The following is a 15,481-nucleotide window of genomic DNA, read 5'->3' on the forward strand; positions in this document are numbered from 1 at the left end:
CATAGGCGCTTGCAGGAGAAACTATTGCTGCAGGACCAAGAGATAATTGCAGATTTCTTTCTTCTCCCTCTTAACAATCATGAGGCCATGCTCAGAATTAAATGGTTGACGACATTAGGTGATATTTCCTAGAATTTTATGAAACTAATTATGAAATTTTACAGTAAGGAGAAACAGGTGACATTGCACGGGAAACGTGGGGGCGACATAACAACGATTTGCACACAACAAATGGAGAATGTTTTGCATAAAGCATGCAGCGGCTTTTTGGTACAACTTGAGCAGCAAACTAAGGGAGAGCTAACAGAATTTGAAGATCCAAATCTACTTCCTTTGCTTGCTGAATTTTCAAATATATTTGACGAACCGCGCAACCTACCTCTTACCTGTCGGCATGATCATTGTATAATGATTCTTCCAGGAAAATCTTCAGCAAATGCTCAGCCATATCAGTATCCACATCTCCAGAAGGATGAAATAGAAAGGATTATAAAAGAGATGCTCGAAACAGGAGTTATTCGGCCAAGTTGCAACCTCTACTCTTCGCCGGTGCAACTTGTATGCAAGAAGGACGGAACAAGGCGAATATGTGTTGATTACCGAGCTCTCAATGGCATAATCATCAAGGACAAATACTTTATTCAAATAGTAGATGAATTGCTAGATGAAAGGGAGCACAAATCTTTACAAAGCTTGACCTTTGATCCGGGTATCATCAAATACGAGCATACGAAGAAGACATACGGAAAACCACCTTTTGAACACACAACAACCACAAATTTTTGCTTTCTTCAACAAAAGGTGGAATATCTTGGGCATATCATATCAGAGGAAGGTGTGGCAGTGGACCCCTTCAAAATTAGAGCAATGCAAAACTGGCCGACCTTGAGAAACATAAAATTGCTACATGGCTTTCTGGGTTTAACAGGCTACTACCGCAAGTTCGTGAAAAACTATGGAAAGATCAGTGCACCACTTACTTCCTTACTAGAAAAAAATGTCTTCCAATGGTTGGACAGAGCCTCCGCTGCCTTCGACAAACTGAAGGCAGCCATGACGACGACGCCGGTGCTAACACTACCAGATTTCAACCGACCCTTCATTATTGAGGCCGACACATCTAGAGTCAGAATTGGAGCCATTCTCATGCAAGATGGTCGACCACTCGCATACACTAGCAAGGCATTATCTCCCTCCGATCAAAATATGTCAACATATGATAAGGAGATGCTCGCCATTGTGCGTGCAGCAACGAGGTGGAGATTGTACTTGATCAGGCGATACTTTCAAATCAAGACCGACCATAAAAGCCTAAAATATCTCTTGGAACAGAAGATATCTTCCCCCGAGCAGCAAAAATGGGTAACAAAACTTCTTGGATTTGATTTTGAAATAACTTACAAAAAGGGGAAAGAGAATGTTCTTGCAGATGCGCTTTCGCAGCTACCCGAGCAAGTTGAAGTTTCGACCGTTTCACTTCCGACCAGCGACTTCCTTCAGGATATTAAGATGGAATGGCAAGAAGATTCAGATACTAGTAAGATTATAAAAAAATTGGAGGAAGCACCAAGCCCCATGGCTCATTACAATTGGGACTCAAAAGAATTACACTATAAGGGTACTAAATTGAAAAGGAGTACGACATATCACCTACAAACCAACAGCCAACCGGAAGTTTTAAACAGGTGCTTGGAGACAGCCCAAAGCCACCCACCAAATATGACTACCCAAAGAGAACTCCAGACCCAGCCAAGTGCCATTATTGATCGACGGATCGTGACTCGACGACGACGACCCACTAATGAAGTGCTAATACAGTGGGCGAACCTACCAAAAGAAGATGCCACTTGGGAGAACTATGACGACTTGAAGATCAAATTCCCAGAATTCATGAATCATCAGCCTCGAGGACAAGGCTGATTTGAAGAGGGCGGGTCTGTTAGGACTCTAGCCTGGAGAGTCCTAATTGAGAGGGACATTTATGTAAAAATGTTAGGACTCTAGCTAAGAGAGTCCTAATTGAGAGGGACATTCATGTAAAACTGTTACGACTTTAGCTAGGAGAGTCCTAATTGAGAGGGACATTCTGTTAGGACTCTAGCTAGGAGAGTCCTAATTGAGAGGGACATTCATGTAGGAGGTTTTTTCTTAAAGAAGAATTAGGAGTTGTAAGGGAATAGGAGTCTTGAGTAGGAGTCCTATTAGGAGTTGGTTAGAAGTAAGAGTCTTAAGTAGGAGTCCTATTAGGAGTTAGGGTTTAGAAGCCCTATAAATAGCCATGTATTCCTCCTCTTTTCTCAAGCAATAGATGAATCTTTTCTGCAGCCTTTGAGCAGCAACTTGGAGGGAGGAACCCCTATAGAGTTCCAAGGAGGCCGATCCCCTAAAGAGATCAACCACAAGTTTAGAATCTGCAAGGGTTCTATCACGCAATAGCGATTCCGAGATCGTTCTAGAAAGTGCCGATGATTTCGGAACGCGCTTGCCGTGACCGATACGCAGTCGACGGGCTAGGGCTCGGAGAGAGCTTGCAATAGGGATTTCGTGAACGTTCGAGAAAGCAACGACGGTTTCGTGACGGGCAAGAGGCTCCGGACATTGACGCGCCGACCGCGACGTACACATAGGCGAGGGACGAAGCACGGGAAACGGGTGCGATAATGCAAGCACTAAATCACCAGATCCTATCAAAACACCGAAGTTAAGCGTGCTTGGGCCAGAGTAGTACTACGATGGGTGACCCCCTGGGAAGTATTCGTGTTGCACTCCTTTTTGCATCCCGGGATACGAAACATCTCCCGTAGAGCTCCGAGACGATTGTTTTGGGGCTGGAAATTTGCTGTGACCGCTACGCAGTCAGTATCGAGGGGCTCTGAGAGAGCTTTCCGGATTGGGGTCGCAATAGCGATTCCGAGATCGTTCTAGAAAGTGCCGATGATTTCGGAACGCGCTTGCCATGACCGATACGCAGTCGTCGGGCTAGGGCTCGGAGAGAGCTTGCAATAGGGATTTCGTGAACATTCGAGAAAGCGACGACGGTTTCGTGACGGGCAAAAGGCTCCGGACGTTGACGCGCCGACCGCGACGTTCATATTGGCGAGGGACGAAGCACGGGAAACGGGTGCGATAACGCTAGCACTAAATCACCATATCCTATCAAAACACCGAAGTTAAGCGTGCTTGGGCCAGAGTAGTACTACTATGGGTGACCCCCTGGGAAGTCTTCGTGTTGCACTCCTTTTTGCATCCCGGGATACGAAACATCTCCCGTAGAGCTCCGAGACGATTGTTTTGGGGCTGGAAATTTGCTGTGACCGCTACGCAGTCAGTATCGAGGGGCTCGGAGAGAGCTTTCCGGATTGGGGTCGCAATAGAGATTCCGAGATCGTTCTAGAAAGTGCCGATGATTTCGGAACGCGCTTGCCGTGACCGATACGCAGTCGTCGGGCTAGGGCTCGGAGAGAGCTTGAAATAGGGATTTCGTGAACGTTCGAGAAAGCGACGACGGTTTCGAGACGGGCAAGAGGCTTCGGACGTTGACGCGCCGACAGCGACGTACACATAGGCGAGGGACGAAGCACGGGAAACGGGTGCGATAATGCTAGCACTAAATCACCGGATCCTATCAAAACACCGAAGTTAAGCGTGCTTGGGCCAGAGTAGTACTACGATGGGTGACCCCCTGGGAAGTCTTCGTGTTGCACTCCTTTTTGCATCCCGGGATACGAAACATCTCCCGTACAGCTCCGAGACGATTGTTTTGGGGTTGGAAATTTGCTGTGACCGCTACGCAGTCAGTATCGAGGGGCTCGGAGAGAGCTTTACGGATTGGGGTCGCAATAGCGATTCCGAGATCGTTCTAGAAAGTGCCGATGATTTCGGAACGCGCTTGCCGTGACCGATACGCAGTCGTCGGGCTAGGGCTCGGAGAGAGCTTGCAATAGGGATTTCGTGAACGTTCGAGAAAGCGACGACGGTTTCATGACGGGCAAGAGGCTCCGGACGTTGACGCGCCGACCGCGACGTACACATAGGCGAGGGACGAAGCACGGGAAACGGGTGCGATAATGCCAGCACTAAATCACCGGATCCTATCAAAACACCGAAGTTAAGCGTGCTTGGGCCAGAGTAGTACTACGATGGGTGACCCCCTGGGAAGTCTTCGTGTTGCACTCCTTTTTGCATCCCGGGATACGAAACATCTCCCGTAGAGCTCCGAGACGATTGTTTTGGGGCTAGAAATTTGCTGTGACCGCTACGCAGTCAGTATCGAGGGGCTCGGAGAGAGCTTTCCGGATTGGGGTCGCAATAGCGATTCCGAGATCGTTTTAGAAAGTGCCGATGATTTCGGAACGCGCTTGCCATGACCGATACGCAGTCGTCGGGCTAGGGCTCGGAGAGAGCTTGCAATAGGGATTTCGTGAACGTTCGAGAAAGCGACGATGGTTTCGTGACGGGCAAGAGGCTTCGGACGTTGACGCGCCGACCGCGACGTACACATAGGCGAGGGACGAAGCACGGGAAACGGGTGCGATAATGCCAGCACTAAATCACCGGATCATATCAAAACACCGAAGTTAAGCGTGCTTGGGCCAGAGTAGTACTACGATGGGTGACCCCCTGGGAAGTCTTCGTGTTGCACTCCTTTTTGCATCCCGGGATACGAAACATCTCCCGTAGAGCTCCGAGACGATTGTTTTGGGGCTGGAAATTTGCTGTGACCGCTACGCCGTCAGTATCGAGGGGCTCGGAGAGAGCTTTCCGGATTGGGGTCGCAATAGCGATTCCGAGATCGTTCTAGAAAGTGCCGATGATTTCGGAACGCGCTTGCCGTGACCGATACGCAGTCGTCGGGCTAGGGCTCGGAGAGAGCTTGCAATAGGGATTTCGTGAACGTTCGAGAAAGCGACGACGGTTTCGTGATGGGCAAGAGGCTCCGGACGTTGACGCGCCGACCGCGACGTACACATTGGCGAGGGACGAAGCACGGGAAACGGGTGCGATAATGCAAGCACTAAATCACCGGATCCTATCAAAACACCGAAGTTAAGCGTGCTTGGGCCAGAGTAGTACTACGATGGGTGACCCCCCGGGAAGTCTTCGTGTTGCACTCCTTTTTGCATCCCTGGAAACGAAACATCTCCCGTAGAGCTCCGAGACGATTGTTTTGGGACTGGAAATTTGCTGTGACCGCTACGCTGTCAGTATCGAGGGGCTCGGAGAGAGCTTTCCGGATTGGGGTCGCAATAGCGATTCCGAGATCGTTCTAGAAAGTGCCGATGATTTCGGAACGCGCTTGCCGTGACCGATACGTTGTCGTCGGGCTAGGGCTCGGAGAGAGCTTGCAATAGGGATTTCGTGAACGTTCGAGAAAGCGACGACGGTTTCGTGACGGGCAAGAGGCTCCGGACGTTGACGCGCCGACTGCGACGTACACATAGGCGAGGCACGAAGCACGGGAAACGGGTGCGATAATGCCAGCACTAAATCACCGGATCCTATCAAAACACCGAAGTTAAGCGTGCTTGGGCCAGAGTAGTACTACGATGGGTGACCCCCTGGGAAGTCTTCGTGTTGCACTCCTTTTTGCATCCCGGGATACGAAACATCTCACGTAGAGCTCCGAGACGATTGTTTTGGGGCTGGAAATTTGCTGTGACCGCTACGCAGTCAGTATCGAGGGGCTCGGAGAGAGCTTTCCGGGATTGGGGTCGCAATAGCGATTCCGAGATCGTTCTAGAAAGTGCCGATGATTTCGGAATACGCTTGCCGTGACCGATACGCTGTCGTCGGGCTAGGGCTCGGAGAGAGCTTGCAATAGGGATTTCGTGAACGTTCGAGAAAGCGACGACGGTTTCGTGACGGGCAAGAGGCTCCGGACATTGACGCGCCGACCGCGACGTACACATAGGCGAGGGACGAAGCACGGGAAACGGGTGCGATAATGCAAGCACTAAATCACCAGATCCTATCAAAACACCGAAGTTAAGCGTGCTTGGGCCAGAGTAGTACTACGATGGGTGACCCCCTGGGAAGTCTTCGTGTTGCACTCCTTTTTGCATCCCGGGATACGAAACATCTCCCGTAGAGCTCCGAGACGATTGTTTTGGGGCTGGAAATTTGCTCTGACCGCTACGCAGTCAGTATCGAGGGGCTCGGAGAGAGCTTTCCGGATTGGGGTCGCAATAGCGATTCCGAGATCGTTCTAGAAAGTGCCGATGATTTCGGAACGCGCTTGCCGTGACCGATACGCAGTCGTCGGGCTAGGGCTCGGAGAGAGCTTACAATAGGGATTTCGTGAACGTTTGAGAAAGCGACGACGGTTTCGTGACGGGCAAGAGGCTCCGGACGTTGACGCGCCGACCGCGACGTACACATAGGCGAGGGACGAAGCACGGGAAACTGGTGCGATAATGCCAGCACTAAATCACCGGTTCCTATCAAAACACCGAAGTTAAGCGTGCTTGGGCCAGAGTAGTACTACGATGGGTGACCCCCTGGGAAGTCTTCGTGTTGCACTCCTTTTTGCATCCCGGGATACGAAACATCTCCCGTAGAGCTCCGATACGATTGTTTTGGGGCTGGAAATTTGCTGTGACCGCTACGCAGTCAGTATCGAGGGGCTCGGAGAGAGCTTTCCGGATTGGGGTCGCAATAGCGATTCCGAGATCGTTCTAGAAAGTGCCGATGATTTCGGAACGCGCTTGCCGTGACCGATACGCAGTCGTCGGGCTAGGGCTCGGAGAGAGCTTGAAATAGGGATTTCGTGAACGTTCGAGAAAGCGACGACGGTTTCGTGACGGGCAAGAGGCTTCGGACGTTGACGCGCCGACAGCGACGTACACATAGGCGAGGGACGAAGCACGGGAAACGGGTGCGATAATGCCAGCACTAAATCACCGGATCCTATCAAAACACCGAAGTTAAGCGTGCTTGGGCCAGAGTAGTACTACGATGGGTGACCCCCTGGGAAGTCTTCGTGTTGCACTCCTTTTTGCATCCCGGGATACGAAACATCTCCCGTAGAGCTCCGAGACGATTGTTTTGGGGTTGGAAATTTGCTGTGACCGCTACGCAGTCAGTATCGAGGGGCTCGGAGAGAGCTTTACGGATTGGGGTCGCAATAGCGATTCCGAGATCGTTCTAGAAAGTGCCGATGATTTCGGAACGCGCTTGCCGTGACCGATACGCAGTCGTCGGGCTAGGGCTCGGAGAGAGCTTGCAATAGGGATTTCGTGAACGTTCGAGAAAGCGACGACGGTTTCATGACGGGCAAGAGGCTCCGGACGTTGACGCGCCGACCGCAACGTACACATAGGCGAGGGACGAAGCACGGGAAACGGGTGCGATAATGCCAGCACTAAATCACCGGATCCTATCAAAACACCGAAGTTAAGCGTGCTTGGGCCAGAGTAGTACTATGATGGGTGACCCCCTGGGAAGTCTTCGTGTTGCACTCCTTTTTGCATCGCGGGATACGAAACATCTCCCGTAGAGCTCCGAGATGATTGTTTTGGGGCTGGAAATTTGCTGTGACCGCTACGCAGTCAGTATCGAGGGGCTCGGAGAGAGCTTTCCGGATTGGGGTCGCAATAGCGATTCCGAGATCGTTCTAGAAAGTGCCGATGATTTCGGAATACGCTTGCCGTGACCGATACGCTGTCGTCGGACTAGGGCTCGGAGAGAGCTTGCAATAGGGATTTCGTGAACGTTCGAGAAAGCGACGACGGTTTCGTGACGGGCAAGAGGCTCCGGACATTGACGCGCCGACCACGACGTACACATAGGCGAGGGACGAAGCACGGGAAACGGGTGCGATAATGCAAGCACTAAATCACCAGATCCTATCAAAACACCGAAGTTAAGCGTGCTTGGGCCAGAGTAGTACTACGATGGGTGACCCCCTGGGAAGTCTTCGTGTTGCACTCCTTTTTGCATCCCGGGATACGAAACATCTCCCGTAGAGCTCCGAGACGATTGTTTTGGGGCTGGAAATTTGCTGTGACCGCTACGCAGTCAGTATCGAGGGGCTCGGAGAGAGCTTTCTGGATTGGGGTCGCAATAGCGATTCCGAGATCGTTCTAGAAAGTGCCGATGATTTCGGAACGCACTTGCCGTGACCGATACGCAGTCGTCGGGCTAGGGCTCGGAGAGAGCTTGCAATAGGGATTTCGTGAACGTTCGAGAAAGCGATGACGGTTTCGTGACGGGCAAGAGGCTCCGGACGTTGACGCGCCGACTGCGACGTACACATAGGCGAGGCACGAAGCACGGGAAACGGGTGCGATAATGCCAGCACTAAATCACCAGATCCTATCAAAACACCGAAGTTAAGCGTGCTTGGGCCAGAGTAGTACTACGATGGGTGACCCCCTGGGAAGTCTTCGTGTTGCACTCCTTTTTGCATCCCGGGATACGAAACATCTCACGTAGAGCTCCGAGACGATTGTTTTGGGGCTGGAAATTTGCTGTGACCGCTACGCAGTCAGTATCGAGGGGCTCGGAGAGAGCTTTCCGGGATTGGGGTCGCAATAGCGATTCCGAGATCGTTCTAGAAAGTGCCGATGATTTCGGAATACGCTTGCCGTGACCGATACACTGTCGTCGGGCTAGGGCTCGGAGAGAGCTTGCAATAGGGATTTCGTGAACGTTCGAGAAAGCGACGACGGTTTCGTGACGGGCAAGAGGCTCCGGACATTGACGCGCCGACCGCGACGTACACATAGGCGAGGGACGAAGCACGGGAAACGGGTGCGATAATGCAAGCACTAAATCACCAGATCCTATCAAAACACCGAAGTTAAGCGTGCTTGGGCCAGAGTAGTACTACGATGGGTGACCCCCTGGGAAGTCTTCGTGTTGCACTCCTTTTTGCATCCCGGGATACGAAACATCTCCCGTAGAGCTCCGAGACGATTGTTTTGGGGCTGGAAATTTGCTGTGACCGCTACGCAGTCAGTATCGAGGGGCTCGGAGAGAGCTTTCCGGATTGGGGTCACAATAGCGATTCCGAGATCGTTCTAGAAAGTGCCGATGATTTCGGAACACGCTTGCCGTGACCGATACGCAGTCGTCGGGCTAGGGCTCGGAGAGAGCTTGCAATAGGGATTTCGTGAACGTTCGAGAAAGCGACGACGGTTTCGTGACGGGCAAGAGGCTCCGGACGTTGACGCGCCGACCGCGACGTACACATAGGCGAGGGACGAAGCACGGGAAACTGGTGCGATAATGCCTGCACTAAATCACCGGTTCCTATCAAAACACCGAAGTTAAGCGTGCTTGGGCCAGAGTAGTACTACGATGGGTGACCCCCTGGGAAGTCTTCGTGTTGCACTCATTTTTGCATCCCGGGATACGAAACATCTCCCGTAGAGCTCCGAGACGATTGTTTTGGGGCTGGAAATTTGCTGTGACCGCTACGCAGTCAGTATCGAGGGGCTCGGAGAGAGCTTTCCGGATTGGGGTCGCAATAGCGATTCCGAGATCGTTCTAGAAAGTGCCGATGATTTCGGAACGCGCTTGCCGTGACCGATACGCAGTCGTCGGGCTAGGGCTCGGAGAGAGCTTGCAATAGGGATTTCGTGAACGTTCGAGAAAGCGACGACGGTTTCGTGATGGGCAAGAGGCTCCGGACGTTGACGCGCCGACCGCGACGTTCACATTTGCGAGGGACGAAGCACGGGAAACGGGTGCGATAATGCCAGCACTAAATCACCATATCCTATCAAAACACCGAAGTTAAGCGTCCTTGGGCCAGAGTAGTACTACGATGGTTGACCCCCTGGGAAGTCTTCGTGTTGCACTCCTTTTTGCATCCCGGGATACGAAACATCTCCCGTAGAGCTCCGAGACGATTGTTTTGGGGCTGGAAATTTGCTGTGACCGCTACGCTGTCAGTATCGAGGGGCTCGGAGAGAGCTTTCCGGATTGGGGTCGCAATAGCGATTCCGAGATCGTTCTAGAAAGTGCCGATGATTTCGGAACGCGCTTGCCGTGACCGATACGCAGTCGTCGGGCTAGGGCTCGGAGAGAGCTTGCAATAGGGATTTCGTGAACGTTCGAGAAAGCGACGACGGTTTCGTGACGGGCAAGAGGCTCCGGACATTGACGCGCCGACCGCGACGTACACATAGGCGAGGGACGAATCACGGGAAACGGGTGCGATAATGCAAGCACTAAATCACCAGATCCTATCAAAACACCGAAGTTAAGCGTGCTTGGGCCAGAGTAGTACTACAATGGGTGACCCCCTGGGAAGTCTTCGTGTTGCACTCCTTTTTGCATCCCGGGATACGAAACATCTCCCGTAGAGCTCCGAGACGATTGTTTTGGGGCTGGAAATTTGCTGTGACCGCTACGCAGTCAGTATCGAGGGGCTCGGAGAGAGCTTTCCGGATTGGGGTCGCAATAGCGATTCCGAGATCGTTCTAGAAAGTGCCGATGATTTCGGAACGCGCTTGCCGTGACCGATACGCAGTCGTCGGGCTAGGGCTCGGAGAGAGCTTGCAATAGGGATTTCGTGAACGTTCGAGAAAGCGACGACGGTTTCGTGACGGGCAAGAGGCTCCGGACGTTGACGCGCCGACCGCGACGTACACATAGGCGAGGGACGAAGCACGGGAAACGGGTGCGATAATGCCAGCACTAAATCACCGGATCCTATCAAAACACCGAAGTTAAGCGTGCTTGGGCCAGAGTAGTACTACGATGGGTGACCCCCTGGGAAGTCTTCGTGTTGCACTCCTTTTTGCATCCCGGGATACGAAACATCTCCCGTAGAGCTCCGAGACGATTGTTTTGGGGCTGGAAATTTGCTGTGACCACTACGCAGTCAGTATCGAGGGGCTCGGAGAGAGCTTTCCGGATTGGGGTCGCAATAGCGATTCCGAGATCGTTTTAGAAAGTGCCGATGATTTCGGAACGCGCTTGCCATGACCGATACGCAGTCGTCGGGCTAGGGCTCGGAGAGAGCTTGCAATAGGGATTTCGTGAACGTTCGAGAAAGCGACGATGGTTTCGTGACGGGCAAGAGGCTTCGGACGTTGACGCGCCGACCGCGACGTACACATAGGCGAGGGACGAAGCACGGGAAACGGGTGCGATAATGCCAGCACTAAATCACCGGATCCTATCAAAACACCGAAGTTAAGCGTGCTTGGGCCAGAGTAGTACTACGATGGGTGACCCCCTGGGAAGTCTTCGTGTTGCACTCCTTTTTGCATCCCGGGATACGAAACATCTCCCGTAGAGCTCCGAGACGATTGTTTTGGGGCTGGAAATTTGCTGTGACCGCTACGCAGTCAGTATCGAGGGGCTCGGAGAGAGCTTTCCGGATTGGGGTCGCAATAGCGATTCCGAGATCGTTCTAGAAAGTGCCGATGATTTCGGAACGCGCTTGCCGTGACCGATACGCAGTCGTCGGGCTAGGGCTCGGAGAGAGCTTGCAATAGGGATTTCGTGAACGTTCGAGAAAGAGACGACGGTTTCGTGACAGGCAAGAGGCTCCGGACGTTGACGCGCCGACCGCGACGTACACATAGGCGAGGGACGAAGCACGAGAAACGGGTGCAATAATGCCAGCACTAAATCACCAGATCCTATCAAAACACCGAAGTTAAGCGTGCTTGGGCCAGAGTAGTACTACGATGGGTGACCCCCTGGGAAGTCTTCGTGTTGCACTCCTTTTTGCATCCCGGGATACGAAACATCTCCCGTTGAGCTCCGAGACGATTGTTTTGGGGCTGGAAATTTGCTGTGACCGCTACGCAGTCAGTATCGAGGGGCTCGGAGAGAGCTTTCCGGATTGGGGTCGCAATAGCGATTCCGAGATCGTTCTAGAAAGTGCCGATGATTTCGGAACGCGCTTGCCGTGACCGATACGCAGTCGTCGGGCTAGGGCTCGGAGAGAGCTTGCAATAGGGATTTTGTGAACGTTCGAGAAAGCGACGATGGTTTCGTGACGGGCAAGAGGCTCCGGACGTTGACGCGCCGACCGCGACATACACATAGGCGAGGGACGAAGCACGGGAAACGGGTGCGATAATGCCAGCACTAAATCACCAGATCCTATCAAAACACCGAAGTTAAGCGTGCTTGGGCCAGAGTAGTACTACGATGGGTGACCCCCTGGGAAGTCTTCGTGTTGCACTCCTTTTTGCATCCCGGGATACGAAACATCTCCCGTAGAGCTCCGAGACGATTGTTTTGGGGCTGGAAATTTGCTGTGACCGCTACGCAGTCAGTATCGAGGGGCTCGGAGAGAGCTTTCCGGATTGGGGTCGCAATAGCGATTCCGAGATCGTTCTAGAAACTGCCGATGATTTCGGAACGCGCTTGCCGTGACCGATACGCAGTCGTCGGGCTAGGGCTCGGAGAGAGCTTGCAATAGGGATTTCGTGAACGTTCGAGAAAGCGACGACGGTTTCGTGACAGGCAAGAGGCTCCGGACGTTGACGCGCCGACCGCGACGTACACATAGGCGAGGGACGAAGCACGAGAAACGGGTGCAATAATGCCAGCACTAAATCACCAGATCCTATCAAAACACCGAAGTTAAGCGTGCTTGGGCCAGAGTAGTACTACGATGGGTGACCCCCTGGGAAGTCTTCGTGTTGCACTCCTTTTTGCATCCCGGGATACGAAACATCTCCCGTTGAGCTCCGAGACGATTGTTTTGGGGCTGGAAATTTGCTGTGACCGCTACGCAGTCAGTATCGAGGGGCTCGGAGAGAGCTTTCCGGATTGGGGTCGCAATAGCGATTCCGAGATCGTTCTAGAAAGTGCCGATGATTTCGGAATACGCTTGCTGTGACTGATACGCTGTCGTCGGGCTAGGGCTCGGAGAGAGCTTGCAATAGGGATTTCGTGAACGTTCGAGAAAGCGACGACGGTTTCGTGACGGGCAAGAGGCTCCGGACATTGACGCGCCGACCGCGACGTACACATAGGCGAGGGACGAAGCACGAGAAACGGGTGCAATAATGCCAGCACTAAATCACCAGATCCTATCAAAACACCGAAGTTAAGCGTGCTTGGGCCAGAGTAGTACTACGATGGGTGACCCCCTGGGAAGTCTTCGTGTTGCACTCCTTTTTGCATCCCGGGATACGAAACATTTCCCGTTGAGCTCCGAGACGATTATTTTGGGGCTGGAAATTTGCTGTGACCGCTACGCAGTCAGTATCTGTCACGCCCCTAAAAATATCCATTATATTTAAAATCTTTCGTCACAACTAACCCAGGATCCAAACACACATTTGAGGTCACTAAGAAAACATTCAGATCAAAAATTTTACTTCTATAATCTACCAATTCATAACCCTGTACAATTCATAAACATAGCACACATCACTCGATAATTCATACAATCTAAACTCGACTCATCAAAATAAAAACCACAATATAAATCCACAAGTGGGGAAATCCATGCAGTCACCACAATCATCGATTTACCATAAGTTCATATCATTACACAAATTTAATTTAACATTCCAAAACCCTATACATGAGGGATCCTTCAACTTACACAAAATCCACAGGTTTAGATTTATAGTCACATTTCATTAGATGCAAGGTAGCTTATACACAACTACATATATGCTAACAAAAGTTCTGCCCAACGTCTTCTAAACTTTCCACTGCCCCAGCCCATTCTTAACATTTAAGCAAGCGATACGCTATCCTGAAAAATTTATCAACAAACGGGGTGAGCATAAAGAGCTCAGCAAGTGACTAACATATCCATAACAAAATAGTACAATTTCCAAGAGATACAGTATCAAATCACAAAAGCAGAATATACGATTTCGTATACATAATATCATTAGGAGCAGAATCATAATTGTCCTTTTTAATCATACATATTTGGTTCCAGACAGATGGGGCATAGAGTAATTGGAGCATATCAGAAACAAAGGAAACATATCGGAGCTTATCAATGGCATATAAAATGTTCCAGAACACATCAACGATCTATGGAACATTACGAAGCAAACTCAATAGTGAATGAAGCATTTCAGAGCATATCAAACTCATATGTCGTACAGAAGCTCAAACGTCGTCCTTGACGTTGCAATCATATCATACTTATCCAGAGCACGAACAAAAATAACTCACCAAAACTCTGGATGTCATATCAAACATATAGAGGGTGTAGTGGGATCTCAGTCAGAATGTGATTCATCCATTTCTGAATGACCACCTGACAAAAGTCTCCCACGTCTGGGAGCTCCATCCACCCACGTCTAGGTGAAGTCAGAGGGGGCCGGCAGAGCATCGCAGGCTCTATGCATAACTCCCTTTACCATTTCTGGCAAAGGTTCACAACTCCCTTTACCATTTCTGGCAAAGGTTCACAACTCCCTTTACCATTTCTGGCAAAGGTTCACAACTCCCTTTACCATTTCTGGCAAAGGTTCACAACTCCCTTTACCATTTCTGGCAAAGGTTCACATTATCCCACACACCAGAGTACAAGAAGGCAGTTTCAACAATAAGCAGCATATAACGGAAGCACACGCGGAACAACCAAACATACATGTGCCTTTTCAAAAACAATGATGCAAGGAACAAATCTCTCACAAAAGTATTCATTTTAGGAAAGAATTGGAAGCAAGAGTGTACAGGGATTCCAAGCAATCATAATCAGCTCAATTCCAATAAGAAGGTTAGACAAATTCAGATATCCAAAGGAATGGAACCAAATACGCGAAATCAACCAGAGCTCGATTTCGGACAGAATTCCAGTGGCACATCAAACAAATATTTTAGAATAACAATTATGCTCCAATACCCATAATAAGGCTATGGTCGAATCATATATCAATCTATATTAAGATGGAACAGATTTCATATGAAACAGGGCTCCCAACACTGAGTTACCTCTGATTTGGTAACACAAGGTCAAAATCACAATCACTGTGTTACAGAATTTATAGGGTCGGAATCAACAGACGATAGGGTGGGCAATTAAACTCCAAAATTTTCAAACTATATGTCAAAAGAGAGAATTTCAAGTCTACTTTCAAATAAAATCAGTTTGATACAAATCATAATTTTCAACAGGGAGTTATAGGCGTTTTAGTATCGAAAGGTCAGAAATCTGAACTCTGTTTTACAGCGTCTATAGGCTCTTTTGAAACAAATTTTTGGGTAAGTATTCGGTGTCCAAAATCTACAAAATCGGTGTCAAAAGAAACACATACGAGTCTAATTTCAAACAAAATAGTTCCTGCCTGAATTCTCATTCTATATTAAAACTTATAGCCGAAACAGTGCTTAGGGGTCAGTTTACCGAAAGACTTTCAGAATCCATGGTTTAAGTCCAAAGAGAGATATATCAGTTTCTAAATAGAAATCTTCCAATTTATTTTGAATCAACATAAAAACAGAGTCAAATACTTATGTAGGATGGGGTTAGAACACTTGCCTTTGCAAATCTTGACCCGAAATGACAAGATTAAAGCAAGAACCCTAAAAGCCC

The 15,481-nt window shown here is 50.2% G+C and overlaps 1 non-coding gene and 22 pseudogenes across 1 annotated transcript; all 23 read left to right on the plus strand.

Annotated features, from left to right (window-relative positions):
• The first annotated feature begins 2,650 nt into the window (after positions 1 to 2,650).
• On the plus strand, positions 2,651 to 2,769 carry LOC135604251 (5S ribosomal RNA; annotated as a pseudogene).
• Positions 2,770 to 3,119: 350 nt separating this feature from the next.
• LOC135599333 (5S ribosomal RNA) lies at positions 3,120 to 3,238 on the plus strand (annotated as a pseudogene).
• A 350-nt stretch (positions 3,239 to 3,588) lies between these two features.
• LOC135602618 (5S ribosomal RNA) lies at positions 3,589 to 3,707 on the plus strand (annotated as a pseudogene).
• A 350-nt stretch (positions 3,708 to 4,057) lies between these two features.
• Positions 4,058 to 4,176, plus strand: LOC135601929 (5S ribosomal RNA; annotated as a pseudogene).
• A 350-nt stretch (positions 4,177 to 4,526) lies between these two features.
• LOC135602699 (5S ribosomal RNA) lies at positions 4,527 to 4,645 on the plus strand (annotated as a pseudogene).
• A 350-nt stretch (positions 4,646 to 4,995) lies between these two features.
• On the plus strand, positions 4,996 to 5,114 carry LOC135603737 (5S ribosomal RNA; annotated as a pseudogene).
• Positions 5,115 to 5,464: 350 nt separating this feature from the next.
• LOC135601931 (5S ribosomal RNA) lies at positions 5,465 to 5,583 on the plus strand (annotated as a pseudogene).
• Positions 5,584 to 5,934: 351 nt separating this feature from the next.
• LOC135604005 (5S ribosomal RNA) lies at positions 5,935 to 6,053 on the plus strand (annotated as a pseudogene).
• A 350-nt stretch (positions 6,054 to 6,403) lies between these two features.
• LOC135601342 (5S ribosomal RNA) lies at positions 6,404 to 6,522 on the plus strand. The gene has a single exon (XR_010483637.1). It is a non-coding gene; the product is annotated as a 5S ribosomal RNA (ribosomal RNA).
• Positions 6,523 to 6,872: 350 nt separating this feature from the next.
• On the plus strand, positions 6,873 to 6,991 carry LOC135601932 (5S ribosomal RNA; annotated as a pseudogene).
• A 350-nt stretch (positions 6,992 to 7,341) lies between these two features.
• On the plus strand, positions 7,342 to 7,460 carry LOC135601822 (5S ribosomal RNA; annotated as a pseudogene).
• A 350-nt stretch (positions 7,461 to 7,810) lies between these two features.
• LOC135604006 (5S ribosomal RNA) lies at positions 7,811 to 7,929 on the plus strand (annotated as a pseudogene).
• A 350-nt stretch (positions 7,930 to 8,279) lies between these two features.
• LOC135602714 (5S ribosomal RNA) lies at positions 8,280 to 8,398 on the plus strand (annotated as a pseudogene).
• A 351-nt stretch (positions 8,399 to 8,749) lies between these two features.
• LOC135604007 (5S ribosomal RNA) lies at positions 8,750 to 8,868 on the plus strand (annotated as a pseudogene).
• A 350-nt stretch (positions 8,869 to 9,218) lies between these two features.
• LOC135602000 (5S ribosomal RNA) lies at positions 9,219 to 9,337 on the plus strand (annotated as a pseudogene).
• A 350-nt stretch (positions 9,338 to 9,687) lies between these two features.
• On the plus strand, positions 9,688 to 9,806 carry LOC135599314 (5S ribosomal RNA; annotated as a pseudogene).
• Positions 9,807 to 10,156: 350 nt separating this feature from the next.
• On the plus strand, positions 10,157 to 10,275 carry LOC135604252 (5S ribosomal RNA; annotated as a pseudogene).
• A 350-nt stretch (positions 10,276 to 10,625) lies between these two features.
• LOC135601933 (5S ribosomal RNA) lies at positions 10,626 to 10,744 on the plus strand (annotated as a pseudogene).
• A 350-nt stretch (positions 10,745 to 11,094) lies between these two features.
• On the plus strand, positions 11,095 to 11,213 carry LOC135601934 (5S ribosomal RNA; annotated as a pseudogene).
• A 350-nt stretch (positions 11,214 to 11,563) lies between these two features.
• LOC135602823 (5S ribosomal RNA) lies at positions 11,564 to 11,682 on the plus strand (annotated as a pseudogene).
• A 350-nt stretch (positions 11,683 to 12,032) lies between these two features.
• LOC135602715 (5S ribosomal RNA) lies at positions 12,033 to 12,151 on the plus strand (annotated as a pseudogene).
• A 350-nt stretch (positions 12,152 to 12,501) lies between these two features.
• Positions 12,502 to 12,620, plus strand: LOC135602824 (5S ribosomal RNA; annotated as a pseudogene).
• A 350-nt stretch (positions 12,621 to 12,970) lies between these two features.
• LOC135602826 (5S ribosomal RNA) lies at positions 12,971 to 13,089 on the plus strand (annotated as a pseudogene).
• The last annotated feature ends 2,392 nt before the right edge of the window (positions 13,090 to 15,481 follow it).

This window comes from Musa acuminata, chromosome BXJ2-1 (assembly GCF_036884655.1).
Source record: "Musa acuminata AAA Group cultivar baxijiao chromosome BXJ2-1, Cavendish_Baxijiao_AAA, whole genome shotgun sequence".
NCBI lineage: Eukaryota > Viridiplantae > Streptophyta > Magnoliopsida > Zingiberales > Musaceae > Musa > Musa acuminata.